Here is a 12,151-nt window from a genome sequence, read left to right as displayed (position 1 = left end):
AGATGCGGTGCAGACCCCATGGGCTGAAAGGCCTTCTTCTGCACTGCAGGATTCACCAAAGCATTACAATGCAGTCCATTGCCATCTCGAGGGTAATGAATGATGGGCAATAATATTGCCATACTTGCCAGTGATAGCTGCATACCTAAAATTAATTTCACAAAATAAGTTCATTGCTCAAAGGGAGCCTAACCAGTTTGCTATGAACATTAAATGATGTTTCAGGAAGTGCAGACTTACCTTCTGGAACCAGGTAATGTAACAAGAGATAGAATTGTAATAAAAAGGTCCTTGTGCAAGCTGTTGCTGGTTTCTCATTTACTGTAATGAATTGTGCCCAATCTTGGAGTGAGTCAAAAAAGTGCACAAGAACGTCATTGAACTGTGTTTTTACAGGAAACTGGAGATCAAAAGCACACATCTTTGACCCCTTAATCAGCCAACTTTTCAGCCTGCCCTGTAAGCCTGTGAAATTGAAGTCCTTCTCGGGTCATGCAATTCTTGCCTCAGGAAAAGATGATGGAATGAAGATTAAAATGTTGCACTGGCTGCAAATGTAAAATTTAAACATTGATTCATGCTTAATTCATACACAATTAGCACTAAAAAATACCTGCCTGCAGAGCAATTCCAACCTAAGATTTTTATCAATTAAATTTCTCTTTGGTCAGCCAGGTGACTGACTTGCTTCATATACCTGGAACCGAGCGATGAAGAAATCTGCAGTTTGAGTTGATGCCAACAGCACATTGGGTTCACTATTGATAAACTTAATTAACATGTTTTTATATCCTCATATATGTATCACAGTGGCAGAGACATTCTCCACCCACATAAATTTGCATTGGTGCCCATATCTGCTTAATTCAAGCAGGAATCCCCTTCACCCTGTTCTGCTCTCCTCAGTTCAACTTGCATATTTTTAATACACTTCCCCACCATCACCCACTCAAATCTTCCCATTCTTCCTTACAGTACCCCCTCCCATCTTCGATTTCACTCAGCTCTGGCTGATTCACTTCTCCCTCTCATTTCTCAGTTTAGGCATCCATTCTCCAACCATTTCCATGTTCGTGCAGTAATGTCTTTCTATGTCTGATTGAACACTGCCTTTCTCAGCTCTTTCATCCCAATGATGTCTCCCCTTCCGGTTCAGACTGGCAGCCAACTTTTCTCCCTCACTTTCTTTTCTCCTGCACCCATTCATTGATGTACTTATTTCGCAAGGTCCACCCTCAGTCCAGTTACTGCTCTGAACTCAACATTATTTAGCATATGGACACAATTTCTGAAACCCACTACATTTTTCAGAGATGAGGAATTCCTGTATTTGGTTCAACACATTTATTCTCTCCACGTAGCAGCATCAGATCAGCACTGGGTATGTAGTGAGGAGCAGAGCTAGAGTCACACTGATTTTCACCCACAAACACAGATAAGTGGACAGAGTTCTAAAACACAAACCACCCACTTAACAGTTCCCGATAATGAGACAGGCTGGTCAACCAACAGTGTCCTGGATACTGCAGGTCTGTCTGGGTCACATATTGACTTGCTTCCATTGCTAGGTGCATCACCTTAGAATCAACCTGGCCTCAGTTTAACAGCCTCTCTCGAGGAAGAGTGACCAGTCAACTGGTGAATGTGGTCAGAGTCCTCATGAATGGGAAAAGCAGATGCTCATAGAAAGGAATTCTACAAACAGCAACAGTGGTGAGAAGCTCAGGGTTGAAAATGCAAATGTAACTTTTAGAATTTTAAAAGACAATGAGGATGTCAACATCAAAGTAAATTCCCTTTTCCACACCTACCTTGACTGGAGCTGGGCTAAGGTTTTGACAACCCTCCCGCCCCACACCACTCCCTCCCTCAAGAAATGATTCGAGTTGGATTACGAGCGCCAACAGGTTGTTAAACCATGGAGGGCATGACAATGAACTTGTCTCTGTCCAAACGAGGGCACCTTCTAGGCATAGTGATCAGGAACATGAACCCTGGTTGATTTTTCCCCTCCATAGGTAAAGTCTAGTGCACTTGATTTGTCTTCTGGCTCAAATCAACCAGCGGGACCTTGAAACTTGGAATCAGCATTTGACCCATTGTCACGCCATGGAGTAGCATCAAACAAGTCCCAGGTATCTAACTTGTGATTAATGGCAGAGAGGTCAATTAGGTGACAATTTCAGAAATCAGTCCGATCACATTTTCATCTTGTGCCTTGACTTGGCAAAGTACGGCTATACTTTCAGCTGAGATGACCCGGAGTCTAATAAGCAAATACAGACGGATTTAAATTCCAAACCTGGTGCCCTCTCAGCTGCAAAGTACTGTTGAAAATGTTGGCGAGGGCAGAGTTCAGAGGTTTAATGACAGGGGCAAAATACAAGTTCATATTATTTGACTTATTGATTTTGCAATGAAATATTGTGGCATATTTACCAGTTACGACGAACATAGCTTACAGATTATCCTCATCAGGAATCTTTGCACGTGACTTCAGTGCCTTTCTGGAGCATGGGTTGTCCTGGGATTCAGCTTCAGTCAAAAAGTGAATTGGTGGAAATGGGATGTGTGTATAACGAAAGATAATGGCCCATTTGCTGCTACATGGTGAGAAATCCGTAATATAATACTCAGATGTAAAGTTATACTTCCACAAATCAGCCACAAAAATAATTGGCTCATTTCACATGCTGTGGGAGACTGTAAACTTCTATCAAGTCTATCTTGTCCCCTTCCGAGGCCACACGCATCTTCGATGGCATTGCTTAAACTGTGAACATGACCGCCTGAAGGCCAGCCCAATTACTGCCCACATTCCGTGGCTCATTTGTCCTGTAAACTGATTTTCTTCACTCATTAACCGGAGAGTTGACACCATCAACTTTAAACTGCATTCTGATGCAGTACAACCCAGGGCCACCAGCTCTGCGCTGCTCTATATATGTACTGCATTGAATAAAACAGGCCCTCTCAAACTACACTTAGTGAAACAATAAAATCTTATTTTATTTAAGCAACCAACCAATGTTTTGCTGTGCAGGGAAAATAGTGATCCAGCATGAGGACTCCTGCTATTGGTGGATTGCATTGCAACAGAGCTAGAGAAACTGGCATCATCTACAGACAGCAAACAGTGTCTGCAGCAGAGACCTTGACAGTTCTAATGGTTGAGACATAAAGAGAAATGTGCATCCTATTCATGGACTTCTCCAAACAATTTAAGCTCAGCTAGTAAAAGTTTCATTTAATACCAGTGCTTTAGGATAGGTGAATGTTCACTTGTCTTTGAAAACAGTAAAAGTATGCTTTTGATTGACATTGGTTGAAATATGTTCAATAATAATCCTGATCCTATTTATTCATTTTACTTCAGGTTTGAGTGAATCATAGGACAATCAAAATCGTAGTGAGTGAGTATTTGTTATTTAGGAAAGTGGGGGCAGGAGGCAGGTGAGGCAATTTCACAGGGACTGATAGGAATGAGGGAAGTAGCAGAGGAAGGAGACTGATTGGTCTTGCAGATTAGTGGCCCATAACTTCCGAGCTCCGGGGTGCCACACTGAACAAGGGGTGGAGGCACCCCAAAGATACGTGTCTTCCTTACCTTCGACTCAGCTTCCCTCGACACAAGGCCTTAGGAACCCACTGCAGTGTGCCCTCTTAACTGGCCCAAATCGGAAGGTCAGGTGAGAAAGGCACAGTGTAAGTAAATAGGAGCGGGGTGGTAATCCGACTGTGATTGCCACTCTGCAGAATATACAGCCCAAAGTGCTCCTCAGCATAAGGCACAACTCTGGAATTTAAAGAAAGATTTTTCACACTCTTAATCTGTCCCAAGGTGCTTCATAACCAATATAGTTACTGTTGTGTCAGCAGTGTAGCAAGATCCCACACCCAGCAAAGGAAATAAAGCAGCAGCTTCTCTCTCTGTTTGTGATTTGTGTAAAGGGAAAAGGACTGCATAAATCTGTGCCTCAATTTAAATTCTGAAGACTCAATATCTTAGTAAGAGCAGTTTTCAAAGCCAAAAGATGGACAAACATGGATCTTTCTGCAATTGGACAACATTCATGCCAACTTTATACAGTATTTGAAGTTCAATGAAGAACTCTTCCAGGAGTGCCACAGACTGATACATTTAACTTCTTTGGCACTCCACTGGCAATGGCATTCACAGAGGGTATGTAAAGATGATTACCGAGGGAAATGGCAAACTTCTAAGAACATAGGAACAGGAAGGTAACCTCTATCTGGAGGATTTTCCATGGGCCTTTGGTGCAGCTGGTGTGAGAGCCTTACTTTGATGAGTTTGGCAGGGTTATGCTGGGTGCAAATGATACATCTCTAGCACCACTTGGCCAGTTCTGAAGCAGTCATTAAGCATACTGCCCCGTCCGCTGCAGTCTGGGGGGGAGGGGTGATACAATTTCAACAGTGTGTTTTGTATACAATTCAGGGCCATCGCTAGTGACTCTTTCTTCCAATTCCCTCTTTCCCCAGAGTAGCTCCAGCCTTACTCCATTCTACCTTCTCCTCCTGCCAGGAATTGCTGCACATTCTCTGGGTCAAATGCAGCCACCTGGACAACATGTAGTTTGTGGTAAACCACTGTTAGCTTATTACCTGTATATGTGACATGCCTGGACACATTCCTGCCGGCCCTACCCGAGACTCCTTCCCCCCTGGTCCAGGTATAAAGGCGACTGCTCCCCACCCCCCTGCCTCAGTCTGGACCAGTTCATCGGCATGTGTGTGCTCCAAATCTTTTGCTAATAAAAGCCTATTTGTTCTTGCATACAAACTAGTCTTTGCTCGATTGATGGTGCATCATAGTTCTTTTTTCCAGCTGCCTCCTTGGCCCTCACGCCTGGCAGTATATTTCCGCTTTGTCGCTGGCTTTCTACCTTCCAAGTGCATGTATTTTAATAACTGCTACATCTGCGGCTGCCTGAGTTGCTTAGATCAATCCAAACCACATTCTTGACCCTTATGTGTCCCCCTCCTGAAGTGATGAACCTTCTCTTGCTCCATGCTGTTATGCAGTCCTGGACCCTGAATGCATACCGGCTGTGGGTGTATAACCCTCCTTAACTGCTGCTGTGGGATATGGGGCTGCGATTCCTATTGCTGCTCATATTCAGTGGGCTGTTCTGCTAGCCCATCACAATCACTATTCCGGTGTATTGCAGAATCACTGCTGGCTATGTTAGTGCTGGTGAAATTGACGTGGCATTTTTCACCCACCGTAACTCTTCATTTTGGGGTATGTTGGCCAACATTTAATTTAATTTCTTACTTAACTCCACGTGTTGTCTTAACATTAGGATCCATGCTTTATTATCTTTATCCTTTTTCTGATTATCCTACCATTTTCCCTGATTGGCGGGTCAGTCAAATGGTTTCCAATTGTTCTGCTGAGATTTTACAGCATTTTCTGTTTTTGTTTAATTTCCAGCGTCCGCAGTATTTTGCTTTTATCCAATTGTTCTTTACCATTTTGTCTATCAATTCCTTATTTTAGCCAGACAAATGCTGTGTCAGGGATCCCTCAGATCCCCACTAGGATTCCGAACTACTAGCCATCTCTGTGTAAGGAGGTCAGGATATAGTTGTTGCCAGTGGTACGGTTTTACCCAAGTCCCCTTGGACAAAATCCATCACCAAGGTGTGCTAGGGAACTCCCTCACCCTTGAAATCCGCATGAGGATTGCATGTCCAGAAAGTTCAAACTTCAGTTGGGCAATTGCCCTACAATGGGAACTATCCAAAACAGTAACTTTAACTTTCTTACAGCAATTGCCAGAACAAAACATGGTGGCACAGTGGTTAGTGCTGCTGCCTCACAGCACGAGGGACCCGGGTTCGATTCCCAGCTTGGGTCACTGTCTGTGCGGAGTTTGCACATTCTCCCGTGTCTGCGTGGGTTTCCTTTGGGTGCTCCGGTTTCCTCCCACACTCCAAAGATGTGTGGGTTAGGCTGATTGGCCATGTTCAATTGCCCCTTAGTGTCCCAGGATCTGTAGGTTAGAGGGATTAGCGGGGTAAATATGTGGGGTGACAGGGATAGGGCCTGGGAGTGTTGTCGGTGCAGACTCGATGGGCCGAATGGCCTCCTTCTGCACTATAGGGTTTCTATGATTCTATGAAAGTTAGAATTAAAACCACTTATAGTTTGAGTTACTATAATACTAACCTACCCCCATGGGACCCCAGGGGTATTCATTTTCTTTTTCTACCTTTTTCACTCTGTAGGAATTGGTTCTTACTCTACTACAGGGAAAAGATTGAACTATTTGGTGAGAATCTGGTAAGTGGTTAAGGTCTATTCCTGTCCTAAGCTTTAAAATAATATACACACTGGTGGTAAAGTTAATAAAGTACATGTAAAAGGAAAATAAATAAGTGGATAATGTAATTAAGTAATTAAAACACATTAAGGAAGGTAGGACAGGTGTGTCAAGGCTGCAGCATGTGGGAGCTCCTGGATGCCAGAGCAAGTGCGGCAAGTGTTTGGTCTTGAGAAGTCGTTGAGCTGGAGGTTGAGCTGTGGACATTGCAACACATCAGGGAGGGGGGAAAGTTATTTGGATTCTTTGTACCAGGAGGCAGTTACACCACTTAGAAATGGGAATTCTCATTTGGGAAGTACTCTGAGACAAGAGGATGTGACTGTGAATGAGGCACGTAAGGGGGCCTAGAGGTCAGGAATTGAGAAGTCTGAGCCTTTGCAATCGTCCAACAGGTTTGATGTTCTCTCAGTTTATTTGGATGACAGTGAGGCTTCAGGGTGGATGAACAAACTGATCCATGGTGCTGTGGTATAGGAAGCCACTCAAGTGGGGGAGAAGAAAAAAGGAATATAGCAGTAATTGGGGAACAGTATAGTGAAGGGGACTGTTCTCGGCAAAGGGCCAAAGTCCCAATGCTGTGTTGCTTACCTGGTGCCAGGGTTTGGGGCATCTGCCCTGGGCTGGAGAGGAACTTGCAGTGGGAGGAGGATCATCCAGTTGTTATGATCCATTTAGATTCCAACGACATAGGTAGAACTAGAAAAGAAGTTCTGCATAGAGAGCTAAGCACTAAATTAAAAAGCAGAACCTTAAAAGGTAATAATCTCTGAAAACTGGCAGAGGGCACATAAAATTAGAGAGATTAATACATGGCTCAAAGATTGGTGTGGGAAAAGTGGGTTCAGCTTTGTGGGGCACTGGCACCGGCACCAGTCCTGGGGAGGGTGGAAACTTTACTGTTGGGATAGTCTACACCTTAACTGTGCTGGAACCAGTGTTCTAAAGAGCTGCATAACGAGTTGAGAGGACTTTAAACTAAATAATCGAGGCAAGGGATTAAATTGGAGAAATGTGGTAAATTAAGAGCAGAGAAAGGGCAAGGGAGAAGTGTTAATAAGATTGTTATTGGAACAGGCTTGATGGGCCAAATGGCCTCCTTCTGTACTGTAGGGATTCTAAGGATAAACAGATATTGACATGGAGGGACAGTGTGTGCAGGGAGTACACATCTAACAGTAAATCAGCAGGAAGGGCTAGTGGTTATAAAAAAGGATGAAACTAAAAGCTCTGTATCTGAATGCACGTAGCATTTTAAATGAAACAGAAGAACTGAGAGCACATATTAATCATGACATGGCTGCGGGCTTACATAGACTGGGATCTAAATATTGAAGGGAACATGACATCTAGGAAGAACAAGCTAGGAAAAGGTGAAGAAGTGGCTCTTTTAATTAATGACGGGGCTAGCACATTAGAGGGGGATGACCTTAGTAACAGGAAACCAAGAGGTCGAGATAAGAAATGATAAAGGCAAGAAGTCACGTGTGGGAGTGGTGTACAGACCCCCGAAAGTAACTATATAGTAGGACAGGATATAAAGGAAGAAATAATGGGAGTTTCTCAGAAAGGTATAGTCAAAATTGTGGGGGCTTTTAATCTGCATGTAGACTGGGAAAATTATATAGGCAATGGTAGTAGCCTAGATGAGGAATTCATAGAATACTGTCACTATAGTTTCTTAACTTGTTCTGGCACCAGAGAGCAGGCTGTACTAGACTTGGTGTTGTTTAATGAGATATGATTAATTGATGACCTCAAAATGAAGGCACTCCCAGGTAGCAATGGTCATGATATGATTGAATTTTACATTCAGTTTGAGAGAGTGGGTCCAAGACTATCATATTAAACTCAAATAAGGGAAATTCTGAGGGCATGAAAGCAGAGCTGGCTAAAGGGAACTGGCAAAGTTAAGGGATATATCAATAGGAAATAGCAAACCACGCTCAGCAGGTTCAGGACTGGCCAACAGATGGAGCATGAGTGATGTGCCTGTGGGAGAGCAAATTATGCACTACAGCATGAAGTGTCCAGTCCACAGACTTAGCAGAGGCCAATCCACACTCAACATTGCATTCACTAAATAGAGATGTGGTGGCGGACATTTAAGGGGATATTTCAGAATACACAGAATAGATATTTTCAAATGAAAAAGAAAAATTCCAGGGGATGACCCACGATCTATAGTGAACATAGAACAGTACAGCACAGAACAGGCCCTTTGGCCCATGATGTTGTGCCGAGCTTTATCTGAAACCATGATCAAGCTATCCCACTCCCTATCATCCTGGTGTGCTCCATGTGCCTATCCAATAACCGCTTAAATGTTCCTAAAGTGTCTGACTCCACTATCACTGCAGGCAGTCCATTCCACACCCCAACCACTCTCTGCGTAAAGAACCTACCTCTGATATCCTTCCTATATCTCCCACCATGAACCCTATAGGTTATGCCCCCTTGTAATAGCTCCATCCACCCGAGGAAATAGTCTTTGAACGTTCACTCTATCTATCCCCTTCATCATTTTATAAACCTCTATTAAGTCTCCCCTCAGCCTCCTCCGCTCCAGAGAGAACAGCCCTAGCTCCCTCAACCTTTCCTCATAAGACCTACCCTCCAAACCAGGCAGCATCCTCGTAAATCTCCTCTGCACTCTTTCCAGCGCTTCCACATCCTTCTTATAGTGAGGTGACCAGAACTGCACACAATATTCCAAATGTGGTCTCACCAAGGTCCTGTACAGTTGCAGCATAACCCCACGGCTCTTAAACTCCAACTCCCGTTAATAAAAGCTAACACACTATAGGCCTTCTTCACAGCTCTGTCCACTTGAGTGGCAACCTTTAGAGATCTGTGGATATAGACCCCAAGATCTCTCTGTTCCTCCAGTCTTCAGAACCCTACCTTTGACCCTGTAATCCACATTTAAATTTGTCCTACCAAAATGAATCACCTCACATTTATCAGGGTTAAACTCCATTTGCCATTTTTCAGCCCAGCTTTGCATCCTATGTCTCTTTGCAGCCTACAACAGCCCTCCACTTCATCCACTACTCCACCAATCTTGGTGTCATCAGCAAATTTACTGATCCACCCTTCAGCCTCCTCCTCTAAGTCATTAATAAAAATCACAAAGAGCAGAGGACCAAGCACTGACCCCTGTGGCACTCCGCTAGCAACCTGCCTCCAGTCCGAAAATTTTCCATCCACCACCACCCTCTGTCTTCGATCAGATAGCCAGTTACCTATCGAATCTGCCAACTTTCCCTCTATCCCACACCTCCTTACTTTCATCATAAGCCGACCATGGGGGACCTTATCAAACGCCTTACTAAAATCCATGTATATGACATCAACTGCCCTACCTTCATCAACACACTTAGTTACCTCCTCAAAAAATTCTATCAAATTTGTGAGGCAAGACTTGCCCTTCACGAATCCGTGCTGACTATCCCGGATTAATCTGCATCTTTCTAAATGGTCGTAAATCCCATCCCTAAGGACCTTTTCCATCAATTTACCAACCACCGAAGTAAGACTAACCGGTCTATAATTACCAGGGTCATTTCTATTCCCTTTCTTAAACAGAGGAACAACATTCGCCACTCTCCAGTCCTCTGGCACCATCCCCGTGGACAGTGAGGACCCAAAGATCAAAGCCAAAGGCTCTGCAATCTCATCCCTTGCCTCCCAAAGAATCCTAGGATATATTTCATCAGGCCCAGGGGACTTATCGACCTTCAGTTTATTCAAAACTGCCAGTACATCCTCCCTCTGAACAACTATTTCCTCCAGCCTATTAGCCTGTAACACCTTCTCTTCCTCAAAAACGTGGCCCCTCTCCTTGGTGAACACTGAAGAAAAGTATTCATTCATCATCTCGCCTATCTTTACTGACTCCATACACAAGTTCCCACTACTGTCCTTGACCGGCCCTAACCTCACCCTGGTCATTCTTTTATCCCTCACATAAGAGTAAAAAGCCTTGGGGTTTTCCTTGATCCGCCCCGCCAAGGACTTCTCATGTTCCCTCCTAGCTCTCCTAAGCCCCTTTTTCAGCTCATTCCTTGCTAACTTGTAACCCTCAATCGAGCCATCTGAACCTTGTTTCCTCATCCCTACATAAGCTTCCCTCTTTCTTTTCACAAGACATTCCACCTCTTTCGTGAACCATGGTTCCCTCACTCGGCCATTTCCTCCCTGCCTGACAGGGACATACCTATCAAGGACACCCAGTATTTGTTCCTTGAAAAAGTTCCACTTTTCATTAGTGCCTTTCCCTGACAGTTTCTGTTCCCATCTTATGCCCCCTAATTCTTGCCTAATTGCATCATAATTACCTCTCCCCCAATTGTAAACCTTGCCCTGCCGTACGGCCTTATCCCTCTCCATTGCAATAAAAGACACCGAATTGTGGTCACTATCTCCAAAGTGCTCTCCCACAACCAAATCTAACACTTGGCCCGGTTCATTTCCCAGTACCAAATCCAATGTGGCCTCACCTCTTGTCGGCCTATCCACATATTGTGTCAGGAAACCCTCCTGCACACACTGCACAAAAACTGCCCCATCCGAACTATTTGACCTACAAAGGTTCCAATCAATATTTGGAAAGTTAAAGTCCCCCATGACAACTACCCTGTGACCCCCACACATATCCATAATCTGCTTAGCAATTTCTTCCTCCACATCTCTATTACTATTTGGGGGCCTATAGTAAACTCCTAACAACGTGACCGCTCCTTTCCTATTTCTAACTTCAGCCCATATTACCTCAGTGTGCAGATCCCCCTCGAAGTGCCTTTCCGCAGCCGTTAGACTATCCTTGATTAACAATGCCACTCCTCCACCTCTTTTACCAGCTTCCCTACACTTACTGAAACATCTATACCCTGGAACGACCAACAACCATTCCTGTTCTTGTTCTACCCACGTCTCCGTAATGGCCACAACATCGTAGTCCCAAGTACCAATCCACGCCCCAAGTTCATCTACTTTGTTCCGGATGCTCCTTGCATTGAAGTAGACACACTTCAACCCACCTTCCTGTCTACCAGTACCCACCCTTGACCTTGATACCTTCCCCAATACCTCACCACCCTCAACATTGACTTCTGGACTACAGCTCCTTTTCCTACTCCCCTGACAAATTATTTTAAACCCCCCTGAAGAGCCGTATCAAATTTCCCTCCCAGGATATTGGTGCCCCTCTGGTTCAGGTGCACCCCGTCCTGTTTGTACAGGTCCCACCTTCCCCAGAATGTGTTCCAATTCTCCACGTATCTGAAACCCTCCCCCTACACCATCCCTGCAACCACATGTTTAACTGCACTCTCTCCCTGTTCCTCAACTCGCTATCACGTGGCACCGTTAACGTACCAGAGATGACCACATATTTTGTCTTGGCTCTCAGCTTCCAACCCAGCTCCCGAAATTCCTGTTTTAACTCCCCGTCCCTTCTCTTACCTATGTCGTTGGTACCAATGTGTACTGTTTCCCCTCCCCCTTAAGAATCCGGAAGACACGGTCCGAGACGTCACGGACCCTGGCATCCAGTAGGCAACATACCATCCTCGAATGAACTAAATAAAGATAATGTCAAATGTAAAGAAAAAGTGTATAATGATGCAAAGCTGGATGGCCGGTCCCAAGATTGGACAGGATACAAAAAAAAAAGACTGAAAGATTGATAAGGAAAGAAAAATCAGAGTACGAGAGAAAACCAGTTAGAAATATAGAAAGACAGGTAGTAAGTTTCTGTAGATAATTTTAAAACGTTAAAGTGTGAGTTGGGCCCGTTG

Source organism: Mustelus asterias, chromosome 8 (assembly GCF_964213995.1).
Source record: "Mustelus asterias chromosome 8, sMusAst1.hap1.1, whole genome shotgun sequence".
NCBI lineage: Eukaryota > Metazoa > Chordata > Chondrichthyes > Carcharhiniformes > Triakidae > Mustelus > Mustelus asterias.
The sequence above is the reverse complement of the archived record's forward strand: the minus strand, read 5'-3'. Positions refer to the sequence as shown.